This window comes from Moschus berezovskii, chromosome 6 (genome assembly GCF_049115385.1).
Source record: "Moschus berezovskii isolate FMDL1 chromosome 6, NW_MosBer_1.0, whole genome shotgun sequence".
Taxonomy (NCBI): domain Eukaryota; kingdom Metazoa; phylum Chordata; class Mammalia; order Artiodactyla; family Moschidae; genus Moschus; species Moschus berezovskii.
This window is the reverse complement of record NC_142465.1, coordinates 44494660-44511929: the sequence shown is the minus strand read 5'-3', so window position 1 is coordinate 44511929 and position 17270 is coordinate 44494660. Positions and strand designations below refer to the sequence as shown.

General features: G+C 37.8%; 1 protein-coding gene across 6 annotated transcripts in view; it reads left to right on the top strand.

The window, feature by feature from the left end:
• Nucleotides 1-17270, top strand: part of CNTN1 (contactin 1) — a 427927-nt gene that overhangs the window by 113601 nt on the left and 297056 nt on the right. For 5 of the 6 annotated variants that reach the window (XM_055394044.2, XM_088836972.1, XM_055394046.2 and 2 more), the window contains exon 2: nt 7962-8009. The exons of the other annotated variant lie outside the window; for it this stretch is intronic. The gene's annotated coding sequence lies outside the window, so the exon portion shown is untranslated. The remainder of the gene's footprint in view (nt 1-7961; nt 8010-17270) is intronic. 6 annotated transcript variants of the gene reach the window in all.

The following is a 17270-nucleotide window of genomic DNA, read 5'->3' as shown; positions in this document are numbered from 1 at the left end:
CAATACTGAAATCAGATTGATTACATTCTTTGCAGCGAAAACTGGAGACTATCTACATAGTCAGCAAAAACAAGACCAGGAGCTGACTGTGAGTCAGATTGTGAACTTGTAACCAAACTCAGACTTAAATTGCCGAAGAAAGTAGGGAAAACTAATAGGCCATTAAGGTATGACATAAATCAAATATCTTATGATTATACAGTGGAAGTGACAAAAGGATTCATGAGATTAGATCTGATAGACAGAGTGCCTGAAGAGCTATGGATGAAGGTTTGTGACATTGTACAGGAGGTGGTGACCAAGATCATCGCCAATATAATGAAATGCAGAAAGGCAAAATGGTTGTCTGAGGAGGCCTTACAAATAGCTGAGAAAACAAGAAGTAAAAGCGAAGGAGAAAAGGAAAGATATATCCATCCACATGCAGAGTTCTAAAGAATAGCAAGAGAGATAAGAATGCCATCCTCAGTGATCAAAACCAAGAAACAGAGGATAACAATAGAATGAGAAGGACTAGAGATCTCTTCAAGAAAATTAGAAATACCAAGGGAACATTTCATGCAAAGACAGTCACAGTAAAAGAAACAGTATGGACCTAACTGAAGCAGAAGAGACTGAGAAGGGGTGGCAAGAGTACACAGAAGAATTATACAGAAATGATCTTCATGACCCAGATAACCATGATGGTGTGATCACTCACCTAGAGCCAGACATCCTGGAACGTGAAGTCAAGTGGGCCTTAGGAAGCATCACTACAAACAAAGTTAGTTGAAGTGATGCAATTCCAGTTGAGCTATTTCAAGTCCTAATGGCCAATGTGAAAGTGCTGTACTTAATATGCCAGCAAATTTGGAAAACTCAGCAGTGGCCACAGGACTGGCAAAGGTCAGTTTTCACTCCATTCCCTAAATAGGAAGTGTCAAAAAATGTTCAAACTCCTGCATAATTGCACTCATCTTACGTGCTAGCAAAGTAATGCTGAAAATTCTCCAAGCTAGGCTTCAACAGTACGTGAACCCAGAACTTCCGGATGTTCAAGCTGGATTAAGAAAAGACAGAGGAACCAGAGATCAAATTCCAACATCCATTGCATCATAGAAAAGCATGAGAATTCTGGAAGAACATCTACTTCTGCTTCATTGTCTATGCCAAAGCCTTTGACTGTGTGGATCACAACAAATTATGGAAACTTCCATTCCGTCGCTCAGTCTTGTCCGACTCTATGCAACCCCGTGGACTGTATCCTACCAGGCTTCTCCGTCCATGGGATTCTCCAGGCAAGAATACTGGAGTGGGTTACCGTTTCCTTCTCCAGGGGATCTTCCCGACCCAGGGATCGAACCCGGGTCTCCCGCATTGGAGGCAGACGCTTATTCTAATACCAGACCATTTTACTTGTCTCCTGAGAAGCCTGTGTGCAGGTCAAGTAACAGCAGTTAGAACCAGACATGAAACAGACTGGTTCCAAATTGGGAAAAGAGTACATCAAGGCTGTATATGTCACCTTGATTTTTTAACTTACATGCAGAGTACATCATGCAAAATGCCAGACTGGATAAAGCACAAGCTGTAATCAAGATTGCCGGGAGAAATATCAGTAACCTAAGATATGCAGATGACACCACCCTTATGGCAGAAAGCTAGAAGGAACTAAAGAGACTCTTGATGAAAGTGAAAGAGGAGAGTGAAAAAGCTGGCTTAAAACTCAATATTCGAAAAATGATCATGGCATCCAGTCCCATCACTTTATGGCAAATAGATGGGGAAACAATGGAAACAGTGTCAGACTTTATTTTCTTGGGCTCCAAAATCACTGCATATGGTGACTGCAGCCATGAAATTACAAGATGCTTGCTCCTTGGATAAAAGCTAGGACAAACCTAGACAGCATATTAAAAGCAGAGACCTTACTTTACCAACAAAAGTTCATATAGTCAAAGCTATGGTTTTTCCAGTAGTCATGTATAGATGTGAGAATTGGACCATAAAGAAAGTTGAGTGCTGAAGAATTGATGCTTTTGAACTGTGGTGTTGGAGAAGACTCTTGAGAGTCCCTTGGACAGCAAGAAGATCATGGAAATCCTCTAGGAAATCAGTCCTGAATGTTCATTGGAAGGACTGAAGCTAAGGCTCCAATCCTTTGGCCACCTAATGCAAAGAACTGACTCACTGGAAAAGACCCTGATGCTGGGAAAGATTGAAGGCAGGAGGAGAAGAGGACAACAGAGGAGGAAATGGTTGGAGGGCATCACCAACTCAATGGACATGAGTTTTAGCGGGCTCTGGAGTTGGTGATGGTAGGGAAGCCTACCATCCATGGGGTTGCAAAGAGTCAGACACAACTGAGCGACTGAACTGAACTGAACTGAACTGAAGATCTTTTGGACCATGTATGTGTCTTTTGAAAAAAGACAAAATGTAGTCTATATTTTCTATTGTGTTCTAGACTATGGCCCTACAAAACTTCTATCTCCTTTGCAGATGGTAGCTCAGTACAGGGATGGGAAAGAAATATTCTGCAATCTATTATACAAGGAGTGCTGCTCACTGAAACAATCAGTTTACTCAAGTAACTGGAAACAAATATGGGATATTTATGCATAGTGAATATACATTGTCTAAGACAAAAACTATAGTTGGACAATATGACCATAAGAAGCTTCATATTTTCATATTTGTTTGTGTAATAAGAGGAGAAAGAATCATCTGAATGATTAGGCTTTAAATTTCAAGGCAATTAGGGATCTGGTATATTTGAGATGAGAGATCTAAAACATCAGCCAAGAATTTATTTAGTTGTCAGTACTGTGGGAAACTACAATACAGTTCTAGGATATCCAACGTAGAAAATGAAATTAAAAATTTTTTCTCATGCTTTCTTTGTTTCATATTTTTATAGACTGTATTTTTGAGGAAAACAAAATCAAACCTCATTTTAAAGTCCACCTGAAAATTCCATCTATTAAAATAGAAGGACTTTAAGGAAATGTCAAGGCACTCTGCTCAAAACTCTTGTTTTAGTTAGAGGTTCAGAGCTTGTTTCCTGGAATGATCCGTTGCACTAAAGGGTAGACTTTCTTTTTTAAATAATTTTATGGAAGGATGACAGAAGTCTATTTCTTTAAATGAAAATGTATGACTCATTAATGAATCAGGCTTTGTCTTACACTAGACTGTAATCACATACCCACTTATTAGGTTGCTTCTGTTAGTAAGAACTGTCACACCCATAAGCAGCTAAAAGGCCATATTTTTCATTATGTCTGGTTGTGCAGTGTGTCTTCTCAGTTGTACTCTGCTACAGTCAAAGTGGATCCTTATTGATTTATTTAATGTCTGCTTATATTTTGGTTCCTTCACCTTGTTTCACATTCTTTTAGGAGAACAGAACAGCTTTCCCTTAGAGAAGCAGCATAAGTGATCAGAGTAACCAATCTTCAGAAACCAAGTGCTCTCATTTCTGTTCTCTTCTTTCTACTGTTTTTCATTAGTCATCTTGGGAGATTAAATTTTCTTTAGAATACAAATTGGATGTAATTTTGCCTTGTCACTTAAAAAATTGTGAATCTTGGAAGTTAAATTTTGTGACAAAACAGCATTTCAATTGATTTACTTTTCAAGTCTGTTATAATTAACAAAATGTGTCTAATTTTCAAGGAAGAAGTCTGTAATTCTCTTGTAAGAAAATATTGAGTAATGAAAGTATGTCTGGAAAAGATTTTTCTCCCCAGCCCCTCACATGATTTTTCCCCATAATTAAAAAGTGGGGGGGGCAACAGGGGGAGGCATTCGAAACACCAACTCCACTTTTCAGCTGACCAGAGGAAAGCCCGTAACAGCCTTCTCTAACTTACTGAATCCAGCGAACATACTTCAGTCCTCATCAGACTTGTTCTCCACAGACTACACACTCTTGACCAGTCAGCATCCCTCATTCCAAAGGCCTTTCTTCTTTGTGTCTTCCATCATGCCACATTCTACTGGATTTTCTTGAGTTTCTTTGTTTCTCTTCAGTTTTCTTTGCTGGTTCATTTACCCCTGTGTAATCTTTAAATGTCTGTATTCTGCAGGGCTCTATTGGCACTAGCCACTCTTCTCACTTCCCAACTCTCCTACTTTATAAAGTACAGCTAAATCTTTAACAGCTCAGGCCACATAAAGATACTAACTACATTTATTCCTGTAAATTAGTTTCCTATTGCTGTGTAGCCTGTTGCCACAATTTTGTGGCTTAAAACAACACTCATCTAGCATTTCAGTTTTGTAAAACAGAAGTCTAGGTGGAGTTCATTTGGGTCCTCTGCTCAAGGTCTCAACAAGCTGAAATCTATCTGGAGGCTAAAGCTAAAGCTCATCTGAGCACCTTGAGTTTTCTTCCAAGCTCACTAATGTTGGCAGCGTTTAATTTCTTGTGATTATAGGACTGACATCCCTATATTCTTGATGGCTGTTGACCAGGGCCTGTTCTCAGTTCTTAGAAGCTACCTATGATTCTCTGCCACGTGGCCCCCTACATAGATCCTCTCATAGTGCCAATCTGACGTCGTTTTATAGGTTGAACTGATTATGCAAGCCTGTATTATCTCCCTTTTGGTTTTGATTAACTCAAAGTCAACTGATTAATAACTAATCAGTAGGGATTGTATCCCATGACATCTACAGCTTCTGCTCTGCATGGGAGAGGAAATTGTGTGTACAGATATGTACACCAGGGGTTGGGAATGACAGACCATCATAGAATTGTGCCTATCACCTCTAGTTCTGCCATCTATTAGCTGTGTGAATTTAGGCAAGTTATATAATTTCTCTGTACCTTGGTTTTTTCATCTTTAAAGAGGGATAATAAATAAAATAACCTTTATGGAGTTATTTTGAGCATTAATGGGACTGATATATGTAGCATCTTTAGTTCAGTTCAGTTCAGTTACTCAGTCGTTCTGACTCTTTGTGACCCCTTGGACTGCAGCACATCAGGCTTCCCTGTCCATCACCAACTCCCGGAGCTTGCTCAAACTCATGTGCATTGAGTTGGTGATGCCATCCAACCATCTCATCCTCTGTTGTCCCTTTTTTCTCCCGCCTTCAATATTTCCCAGCATCAAGGTCTTTTCTAGTGAGTAGTTCTTTGCATCAGGTAGCCAGACTACTGGAGCTTCAGCTTCAGCATCCGTCCTTCTAATGAATATTCAGAACTTATTTCCTTTAGGATTGATTGGTTGGATCTCCTTACAATCCAAGGGACTCTCAAGAGTCTTTTCCAACACCACAGTTCAAAAGCATCAGTTCTTCGGTGCTCAGCTTTCTTTATAGTCCAGCTGTCACATTCATACATGACTACTGGAAAAACCATAGCTTTGACTAGACAGTCCTTTGTTGGCAAAGTAATGTCTCTGCTTTTTAATATCCTGTCTAGATTGGTCATAACTTTTCTTCCAATCCTTAGACCTGTACCTAATACACAGTAAGTGCCTACAAATTTTCAGTTACCATTATTAATCTATTTCCTCCCTGTAGATATTACACCCACTCCCATAGCTTCAAGATTACTGATATGTAACTTCCGAATTAATATCTCTTATCAAGATCTCTTTTCTGAGCTTTAGACACTTAAAATTTCCTACTTCGTATCTCTACTTGGATGTCTAATAAACAATGAATTACAGTATTTAAATCTAAACTTATGATTTCACTTGCAAATTTGATCTTTTCTAGTAATTCCTATCACAGAAAATAGTAAACTTTCATGAAGTTCCTTATACTTTCCAACTTTCTCTTCCTTTCCTGCCATTCATTCATTAAATTTTTTGAGGGGGGCAATTCAGCTATGTGCGGAGCATATAATGGCAGAGGATATAAAAGAGATATCATTAAAAGATAGAGTCTCTGCCCTCATAGAACTTATAATCAAGTTAGGGAGAGAGACTATATTCTATCACCCCAAAGTTATTAAAACAAACCCATTTTTCAATCTTTTGCAAACTCTCAAGTTAAAGCCATGACCTCTCTTTCCTGAACTACTGCAATAACCCCTCACTGGGTTCCTACATTGACTCTTCCTCCACTTTTTTCTCCTCCTTATCTTCAAGGAAGCTTTATTACTTTACTCATCTACAGAAGCCCTTTCAATGACCTCCTACTATGTAATATAAAAATAAATCTTCATAGCCTGGCATGATCCTGGCTAGGCTCTCTAGCTCTATGCACACATACTCACTCCTCCCTGTCTGTGCTTTAGCCTTATGATCTTCTTCCCCTTCCTTATTCCCTTCCCCTATGCCTTATTCCCTCACGCCTCAGCACTTTGCACCTGCCAGTCCTTCAAAATGGCCCTTCTTTCCCTTTATTGCTCTGTCTTTGCCTGATAATTCTCAATTTAAATTTTATTTTTCATGGAAGTCTCCCCTAATCCCTCCAGAATAAATCAGGATCCTCATTATACTCAAAGTACTATATGAACCTTCTTCATGACATTTAATATAGCCTATTTTAATAGTTATGTGTTGATCTGGGCCATTATTTGGTTAGTATCTGCCATCATTCTGAGCAAGGAGTGTTTGAGACAAGATCGAAGGGAGGAGCTTTGGCCACATGAAAAAATAAACTTCACAATTGTGTTTCATTTATGAGGAAACATGACATAGTTTGTATTTTAAATGTAAAGGCTGATCTCAGAATCGGTCTTTGAAGGGACTTTGCTTCCTGTATAACTGTCTCTGTGTTAATTCAGACCAAGCTTACCATAATAGCATTTGGGAAGAAACATACTCATGATCATGATGGTTATTGAAGACCTGAACAAGAATGTGGAAAAGTGTCCTATGAACTATTAAACTCAAAACATGATTTTTGTTGCTGTTATTATTAATATCACTAAAATATCAGTTTATCGAAACACTTGAGCTTGGTTGAGTTTGATCCATTTGATTGCACCCAAATACTTGGTTTCTTCTCCCAAATGATTTAGGTCTATTTGTGTTTTTTTTCCCCTTAAATTTATACATGTTGTGTATGTGTGTAATACCATTATATCTATCAATATGCAGCTATGAAGTAAAGTCCCCAACTCTTTTGGTGTCAGTGACCAGTTTGTGGAAAACAACTTTTCCACGGATCAGGGTTGGGGGTGGTTTCAGGATGATTCAAGTGCATCACATTCATTGTGCTAATGATAATGTGTATTATCAGCTGTTCCCCAAGGCTAGCATCACTGCTTCAGCTCCACCTCAGATCACCAGGCATTAGATTCTCCTAAGGAGCATATCACCTAAATCCCCTGCATCCACAGTTCACAGTAGGGTTTGCACTACTATGAGAATCTAATGCCACCATCTGGCAGGGGGACAGATCTCAAGTAACGTGAGTGATGGGGAGTAACTGTAAATATAGATGAAGTTTCACTCACTCTCCTGCCTTTCACCTCCTGGCCTTGGCCCAGTTACTAACAGGTCATAGACCAGTACCAGTCTGTTACCCAGGGTTTGGGGACCCCTGCATATGTGTACATACATTTTGAAAACACAAATACATACATATCGTGTATGTAGGGTATGTATGGTATATATACATTCTTCCTAAGATATATTTTAGTCTAGGGTTCAGTATTGTGAAATGGGACACATTCAGCAGTAATGTTATTATAATTTTATTTAAAATGTTACTTTTAATAAACTTCAATAATGCTGAATAATATCATGCTTGGGCTATAACCCATCAATATGCTTTATGAACAGTAAAATAAGTAAGAAAAGTAAAATAAATTCCTTTAGCTTAAAAGCATTTATGTATTTTCAGAATATACTTTACAAGTATTCTAAAACACTAGTGGTCAAAGCAATAAACAAAAACTTCTGAAGGATGAAAACGCTACTGTTCTTTATAGAAAATATAAAAATCATCGCTAAAAGTAAAAACATCTTTATCTTCAGGCTAACTGACTGTAGTTTCATACTATTGATTTGTAGATATCGGCTTTGGATTATTTCTGAAGCAAAAATTGAAACAATTTTAAGGTAAGCTGTTTACTTGGGGGATATATATGTCTATTTTAGTATTAAAGAATGAAATTATATGACAAAATTGTGTGTAATAGAATATTCAGATGTATTTATAGTAACTGCGCTTTGAAAATTTTTCCAATTCACGATAAACACTCAATGATGTTGGTTCTGTTTTTTTCTTTTATAGAATTCTCAAGTTCAAAAATATCAAAACAGATGATAAATTCTTTAATGACTACTTATTAATATTAAGTGTCCTGTCAGTACCCTCTTGGAAAATACTCATAAAAGTAAATCACTGTGCAAATACATAAAACAAATAAAGGATAATTAATACTGCATAGTATAGTGCTCAATATTGCTGAGTTAATAGAGGTTGAAATGAGTTATCAAAAATGGGCTGGATAATTGGGGAAATGTCTTGGAATTAATAATAAAAGCAATAATATTAGTAACACTACCATCAATAATAATACTATTTAGTTAATGTTATATCGGAGGCACTCTACTAAGCACTTTATCTGCTTTAGCTTTTACAATCCTCACAGTTTTACAAAGCAAAATTATAATTCCTATTACAATTAGTTCTGATAGCTGCTGAGTTGTGTCTGACTCTTTGTGACCTCGTGGACTACAGCACACCAGGCTTCCATGTCCATCACCAACTCCCAGAGCTTGCTCAAACTTTGGACCATCTCGTCCTCTGAAGTCCCCTTCTCCTCCTACCTTCAATCTTTCCCAGCTTTGGGGATCTTTTCCAATGGGTCAGTTCTTTGCAACTGGTGGTCAAAGTATTGGAGCTTCAGCTTCAGCATCATTCCTTCCAATGAATATTCAACACTGATTTCCCTTCGAATTGACTGGTTTGATCTCCTTGCAGTCCAAGAGATTCTCAAGAGTCTTCTCTAACATCACAGTTCAAAAGCATCAATTCTTCAGCACTCAGCTTTCTTTATGGTCCAACTCTCACATCCATACATGACTACTGGAAAAACCATAGCTTTGACTAGACGGATGTTGTTAGTAAAGAATATGCTGTCTAGGTTGATCGTAGCTTCTCTTCCAAGCAGCAAGCATCTTTTAATTTCATGGTTGTGGTCACCATATGCAGTGATTTTGGAGCCCAAGAAAATAAAGTCTATCACTGTTTCCACTGTTTCCCCATCTATTTGCCATGAAGGGATGGAACTGGATACCTTGATCTTTGTTTTAAGAATGTTGAATTTTAAGCCAGCTTTTCCACTCTCTTCTTTCACCTTCATCAAGAGACTCTTTAGTTCCTCTTCATTTTCTGCCATGAGGGTGGTGTCATCTGCATATCTGAGGTTATTTGTATTTCCCCCAGCAATCTTGATTCAAGCTTGTGCTTTATCCAGCCTGGCATTTTGCATGATATCCTCTGCATAGAAGTTAAATAAGCAAGGTGACAATATACAGCCTTGATGTACTCCTTTCCCAATTTGGAACCAGTCTGTTGTCTCATGTCCAGATCTAACTGTTGCTTCTTTACATTCATACAAATTTCTCAGGAGGCAGGTAAGGTGGTCTGGTATTCCCTCTCTTGAAGAATTTTCCACAGCTCGTTGTGATCCACACAGTCAAAGTCTTTGGCATAGTCAATAAAGCAGAAGTAGATGCTTTTCTGGAACTCTCTTGCTTTTTCTATGATCCAGCAGATGTTGACAATTTGATTTCTGGTTCCTCTGCCTTTTATAAATCCGGCTTGAACATCTGGAAGTTCTTGGTTCATGTACTGTTGAGGTCTATCTTGGAGAATTTTTAACATTACTTAGCTAGCATGTGAAATGAGTATAATTGTGTGGTAGTTTGAACATTATTTGGCATTGCCTTTCTTTGGGATTGGAATGAAAACTGACCTCTTTCAATCCTGTGGCCACTGCTGAGTTTTCCAAATTTTCTGGCATATTGAATGCAGAACATTAACAACATCAGCTTTTAGAACTTGATATATTTCAACTGGAACTCCATCACCTCTACTATCTTTGTTTGTAGTGATGCTTCCTAAGGCCCCCTTGACTTCGCATTCCAGAATGTCTGCCTCTAGGTGAGTGATCACACCATCATGGTTATCTGGGTCATTAAGATCCATTTTAAAAAGTTCTTCTGTGTATTCTTGCTACCTCTCCTTAATCTCCTCTGCTTCTGTTAGGTCCATACCTTTTCTGTCCTTTATTGTGCTCATCTTTGCATGAAATGTTCCCTTGGTATCTCTAATTTTCTTGAAAAGGTCTCTAGTCTTTCCCATTCCATTGCCCTCCTCTATTTCTTTGCATTGATTACTTAGGAAGGCTTTGTTATCTCTCCTTACTATTCTTTGGCATTCTGCATTCAGATGGGTGTTTCTTTCCTTCTCTCTTTGCCTTTTGCTTCTCTTCTTTTCTCAGCTATTTGTAAGGTCTCCTCAGACCACCATTTTGCATTTTTGCATTTCTTTTTCTTGGGGATAGTCTTGTTCTTTTCTGTACAATGTCATGTACCTCCATCCATAGATATTCAGGCACTCTGTCTATCAGATCAAATCCCTTGAATCTATTTCTCACTTCCACTGTATAATTGTAAGGTGTTTGTTTTATGTCATACTTGAGTGGTCTAGTGATTTTCCATGTTTTCTCCAACTTACGTCTGAATTTGGCAATAAGGAGTTCATGATCTGAGTCACAATCAGCTTCCAGTCTTGTTTTTGCTGACTGTATAGAACTTTTCCATCCTCAAATGCAAAGAATATAATCAATCTGATTTCGGCATTGACCATCTAGTGATGTCTGTGTTTAAAGTCATCTATCGTGTTGTTGGAAGAAAGTGTATGCTATGACCAGTGCATTCTCTTGGCAAAATTCTGTTAGCCTTTGCCCTGCCTCATTTGTACTCCAAGGTCAAACTTGCCTGTTACTCCAAGTATCTTTTGACTTCCTACTTTTGCTTTCCAGTCCTTTATGATGAAAAATATATCTTTTTTTGGTGTTAGATCTAGAAGGTCTAGTAGGTCTTCATAGAACTGTTCAACTTCATCCTCTTTGGCATTAGTGGTTGAGGCATAGGCTTGGATTACTGTGATACTGAATGGTTTTCCTTGAAAAGGAACAGAGAACATTCTGTCTTTTGTGAGGTTTCACCCAAGTACCGCATTTTGGACCCTTTTGTTGACTACGAGGGCTACTCCATTTCTTCTAAGGGATTCTTGCCCACAGTAGTAGATATAATGGTCATCTGGATTAAATTCACCCATTCTGTTCCATTTTAGTTTTCTGATTCCTAAAATGCCGATGTTCACTCTTGCCTTATCTTATTTGACCACTTCCAATTTACCTTGATTCATGGACCAAACATCCCAGGTTCCTTTGAGATATTGTTCTTTACAGCATCAGATTTACTTCCATCACCACTCACATCCACAAATGGGCATTTTTGCTTTGGCTCTGTCTCTTCTGTTTTATGCATTTCTTCATTCTTTATGCTTCTGCTCTTTCTCTTCATTTATTCTTCTTCACTCTTAATACTATAGTTAATCTCATTTGACATTGAGAAATCTGAGGCTGATGGTTACATAGCTAGTAAATTGCATACTTACAAGCTGAGGCCTAACTAACACTCAAGTTTTGGTTTCCTATCAAGTTACCTGGAAAAGTTAAACCAATCTTGAGAATTTTCTACTGAGTAGACAATGAGAAGGGGATGTGCTGTGGTATGAAGACCACTAAAAAGGCCTGAAAGATCCTGTAAATATGCATTGTCCTAGAGCAACATGTTGGAATGAAGAACATTTGAGGAAAATGTAATAAAATGTATATAGCCAGAGAACCAAGATTATGAACATACTTTGATGGATAATGTTAAATGATTGTCCCAGTTTCACCTCCAGAATACTTGACTTACAAACTATTAAATGGGATTATTACTGCTGGAGTTTAGTACAAGAATCCACATTCTAGTCAGGGTGATCAGTTAAAAAAATAAAATAAAATACTGAATCAGAAGGGATTTTGGAAAATTATCTATTCCTGTCAAGCCATGAAATGATGTGCTAATTCTGATAGAGATCTGAAGATGTGGAAGCAAACAAATATGATAGTTCTTTATGATAGATTAGATTAAAGGAATAAAGGACAAGGAGACCAGCGAGGGTTTTAAGTTTATTCCCATGGCCAAAAAAGGAAAACTTTCAAAAATTATAGAAAAGAGATATAAACTGTTTTCTTAGAGAACAGAGTAAGTTTGGTTTCTCTATTCTGCATCTGAAATATCAAAGGGGACCCACATTCACAGTTTGTACAAGTCAAAGACAAGAAGTTAATGAAGAAAAGTGAAGAAGATTGGATCCCAATTCCATTAAATGCATTTATTATTTTAGAGGAGGTGATTTTTATGGAAGGATTGGTATAAAAATAGAAGCACATGGGGCTCATGCCTAAACACTATTTTCAGTCGAACATTTTAAAAGCAAAATATAACTATGTAAGCTTGAAAAATATATGTGAGAAGATGCAACTTGTATGTCTTGCCTTCGATGTATAACTCTAACTTCTAAAAGGTTTTATTTGTTTGAGATTTGTTTATTTCTGTTTGGCAGTGTAGTTTTCTTTTTTAAAAAGAAGTAATGTAAATTACTTCAAAGTCAGCTCTGGAAAACATTTATTTTAAATGTTGGCAATACTGCTTCCCTTACTAAGCATTTTCTTTCTTTGGGCATTGTCATTATCCTGTTAACAATGCTTTAGGCAAATACAATTTAAACTTACTTTTATTTAAGAATCTAAATGCTCATTCATTCTTTGTGCAAAAAATATGTGAATTAGACGATAAATTAGAAAAGAAAAAGACAGGAAACTACTGGGAGTGTAAATTGCTTCATTTAAAGTTATGTCTCTCACTAATGCTGGCTAATACTAGAAAAATTTCTTTTAGTATTATTAGAAATATTATTACAATTCTATAATATTTCTAATAATACTAAAACAAATTTTCCTAGTATTAGTTTAAAATATAGGTTAAAATAATATGATACAGAATTATAAACTTCTTACATCCTACTAAACATACTCACTCATAGATTAAATTCATCAAATATTTATTTAGTACCTATGTCTAGTCCTAAATTCTGGGACTACTACAATACTTTTAGTATTTATGGTTTCTCTTTTCAAGATGGGCTTCCCTGGTGGCTCAGAGGTTAAAGCATCTTTTTAAGATGCTCATGGTTTGGTGTATATACATATATATAAACAAATTATTACAGCATAATGTTCAGTTCAGTTCAGTCACTCAGTCGTGTCCTACACTTTGGGAGATAAAGTAATCCTTTGTTATGGAAAGACAAAGGTTTGGATTACTTGTGATTGAGTGGAACAGAATTGCTCATTAATATTATCAAGGAAATGTAGATCTTTGGTTTACAAACCAAGAAGTAAATATACTTTCTAAATACAGAATGAGCTTTATGTTTATTTAAAATATAAAAGTAGTTGCTGCTGCTGCTAAGTTGCTTCAGTCGTGTCCGACTGTGTGACCCCATAGACGGCAGCCCCCCGGACTCCCCTGTCCCTGGGATTCTCCAGGCAAGAACACTGGAGTGGGCTGCCATAAAAGCAGTATAAGGACTAATTGAATTTCTTAGAATTTGATTCTCAAACACTTCTTTTTTTCTTCATTTGGAGTCTGAAGCAGAGTCTTTATATAGTGCCAGCAACATATATTTAGAAAGTAGGGATTTAAAATGTGAAACATATTGCCTGTGGTCTGTTACTTATTTTTCTTGACATTAGTACCATCAGGAAGTGTACTTGTTAAATGCATCAAGAAGTTAATGGAAAAATTATCATTTTGCTAATAGTTTTGCTTAAGGTAGTAAAACTCTTATACAGGCAATGAAATACATTACTTCAATTTTTTATAAATAAATTTTACTATGCTTAAAAATAATTTTTGGAGCATTCCTTTTCTGGCAGCTGTTAAATGAAAAAGTCTAAAAATATGACTACCAAATACTTCTTTTAAAATGCTTTTCTTAAAAGTTAAGAAAGAAAAGATTTGAAAGGGGACCAAAAAAAGAAAAACAGCAACCCAAGAGGTAAGCAAAGGCAAAACTGGGACAGAAGATGAAGCATAGTGCTACTGCTGCTGCTGCTGAGTCACTTCAGTCATGTCTGACTCTGTGCGACCCAATAGACAGTCTCCTACCAGGCTCCCCCGTCCCTGGGATTCTTCAGGCAAGAACACTGGAGTGGGTTGCCATTTCCTTCTCCAGTGCGTGAAAGTGAAGTCACTCAGTTGTGTCTGACTCTTAGTGACCCGATGGACTGCAGCCTACCAGGCTCCTCTGTCCATGGGATTTTCCAGGCAAGAGTACTGGAGTGGGGTGTCATTGCCTTCTCCGAAGCATAGTGCTAGCCCTAGTGGAATCTGAAGTGTTTCTCTCAGAGAACCAGGGTGCGTATAAGGACATCACACTAAGAGTGAGTCTATTCAAAATAAAACTACCACCAAGAAACTGTATCAAAGAAACAAGCCTATCTAGACTTTGCACTGGGTGGAAGAACACAAACTTGCCCTTAGAACTCAGAAATAATAGATGGCTTTCTCTAAGATTTGCTGAACAGAATTTACCTTTGTGATCCAGTAAATTTTAGCCAACAATTTAGAGTGGTTCCAGATTCACATTGTGAGTACAAGCAAATAAACTATTTGAAGTGTGAATCCAAATTCAATGTTTAGACAAATTTCTAAAATAATTAGTTACCAATTTAAAAATTACCAAGGATAAAGAATAAATTAGAGGTGAGAGAAGGTTAAAGAAAATGATAACAAAAGATATAGTCTTGCAAAGATGTATTGGAATAATTATTTAGAAAGTATATTTAATATTCAAAACATTAGAAAAGAAGTATATTTAATATTCTAAAAATAAATGTGAAATCAATCTTCTATTTTTATTTTCTATAACAAATTACCACACAGTGTCATAAAACAACATATTGCACAAGTGTCTCCATTGAAAATCAAAGTATATGAAGTTGAGTTCAGTTCAGTTCAGTCGATCAGTCGAGTCCGATTCTTTGGGACCCCATGAATCACAGCACGCCAGGCCTCCCTGTCCATCACCAACTCCCGGAGTTCACTCAAACTCATGTTCATCGAGTCGGTGATGCCATCCAGCCATCTCATTCTCTGCCGTCCCTTTCTCCTCCCGCCCCCAATCCTTCCCAGCATCAGAGTCTTTTCCAGTGAGTCAACTCGTCGCATGAAGTGGCCAAAGTATTGGAGTTTCAGCTTTAGCATCAGTCCTTCCAATGAACATCCAGGACTGATCTCCTCTAGAATGGACTGGTTGGATCTCCTTGCAGTCCAAGGGACTCTCAAGAGTCTTCTCCAGCACCACAGTTCAAAAGCATCAATTCTTCAGTGATCAGCTTTCTTCACAGTCCAACTCTCACATCCATACATGACCAAAGGAAAAATCATACCCTTGACTAGACAGACCTTGGTTGGCAAAGTAATGTCTCTGCTTTTTAATATGCTATCTAGGTTGGTCATAACTTTCCTTCCAAGGAGTAAGCGTCTTTCAATTTCCTGGCTGCAATCAGCATCCGCAGTGATTTTGGAGCCCAAAAAAATAAAGTCTGACACTGCTTCTACTGTTTTTCCATCTATTTCCCATGAAGTGATGGGATCAGATGCCATGATCTTTGTTTTCTGAATGTTGAGCTTCAAGCCAACCTTTTCACTCTCCTCTTTCACTTTCATCAAGAGGCTTTTGAGTTCCTCTTCACTTTCTGCCATAAGGGTAGTGTCATCTGCATATCTGAAGTTATTGATATTTCTCCTGGCAATCTTGACTCCAGCTTGTGCTTCTTCCAGCCCAGCGTTCCTCATGATGTACTCTGCATAGAAGTTAAATAAGCAAGGTGACAATATACAGCCTTGACGTACATCTTTTCCTATTTGGAACCAGTCTGTTCCATGTACAGTTCTGACTGTTGCTTCCTGACCTGCATACAGGTTTCTCAAGAGGCAGGTCAGGTGGTCTGGGATTCCCATCTCTTTCAGAATGTTCCACAGTTTATTGTGATCGACACAGTCAAAAGCTTTGGCATAGTCAATGAAGCAGAAATAGATGTTTTTCTGAAACTCTCTTGCTTTCTCCATGATCCAGCAGATGTTGGCAATTTGATCTCTGGTGCCTCTGCCTTTTCTAAAACTTGTTTGACTATCTGGGAGTTCACGGTTCACATATTGCTGAAGCCTGGCTTGGAGAATTTTGAGCATGACTTTACTAGCGTGTGAGATGAGTGCAATTGTGCAGTAGTTTGAGCATTCTTTGGCATTGCCTTTCTCTGGGATTGGAATGAAGATGACCTTTTCCAGTCCTGTGGCCCCTGCTGAGTTTTCCAAATTTGCTGGCATATTGAATGTAGCACTTTCACAGCATCATCTTTCAGGATTTGAAATAGCTCAACTGGAATTCCATCACCTCCACTAGCTTTGTTCGTAGTGATGCTCTCTAAGGCCCACTTGATTTCACATTCTAAGATGTCTGGCTCCAGGTGAGTGACCATGCCATCGTGATTATCTTGGTCGTGAAGATCTTTTTTGTACAGTTCTTTTGTGTATTCTTGCCACCTCTTCTTAATATCTTCTACTTCTTTTAGGTCCATACCATTTCTGTCCTTTATCGAGTCTATCTTTGCATGCAAAGGCTAATAGAGTTTTGCCAAGAGAACGCAGTGGTCATAGCAAACATCCTCTTCCAACAACACAAGAGAAGACTCTACACATGGACATCACCAGATGGTCAACACCGAAATCAGATTGATTATGTTCTTTGCAGCCAAAGATGGAGAAGCTCTATACAGATAGCAAAAACAAGACCAGGAGCTGACTGTGGCTCCGATCATGAACTCCTTATTGCCAAATTCAGACTGAAATTGAAGAAAGTAGGGAAAACCACTAGACCATTCAGATATGACCTAAATCAAATCCCTTATGATTATACAGTGGAAGTGAGAAACAGATTTAAGGGACTAGATCTGATAGATAGAGTGCTTGATGAAATATGGACGGAGGTTCGTGACATTGTACAGGAGACAGGGACAAAGCAAAATGACTGTCTGAGGAGACCTTACAAATAGCTGTGAAAAGAAGAGAAGCGAAAAGCAAAGGAGAAAAGGAAAGATATAAGCATCTGAATGCAGAGTTCCAAAGAATAGCAAGGAGAGATAAGAAAGCCTTCCTCAGCGATCAATGCAAAGAAATAGAGGA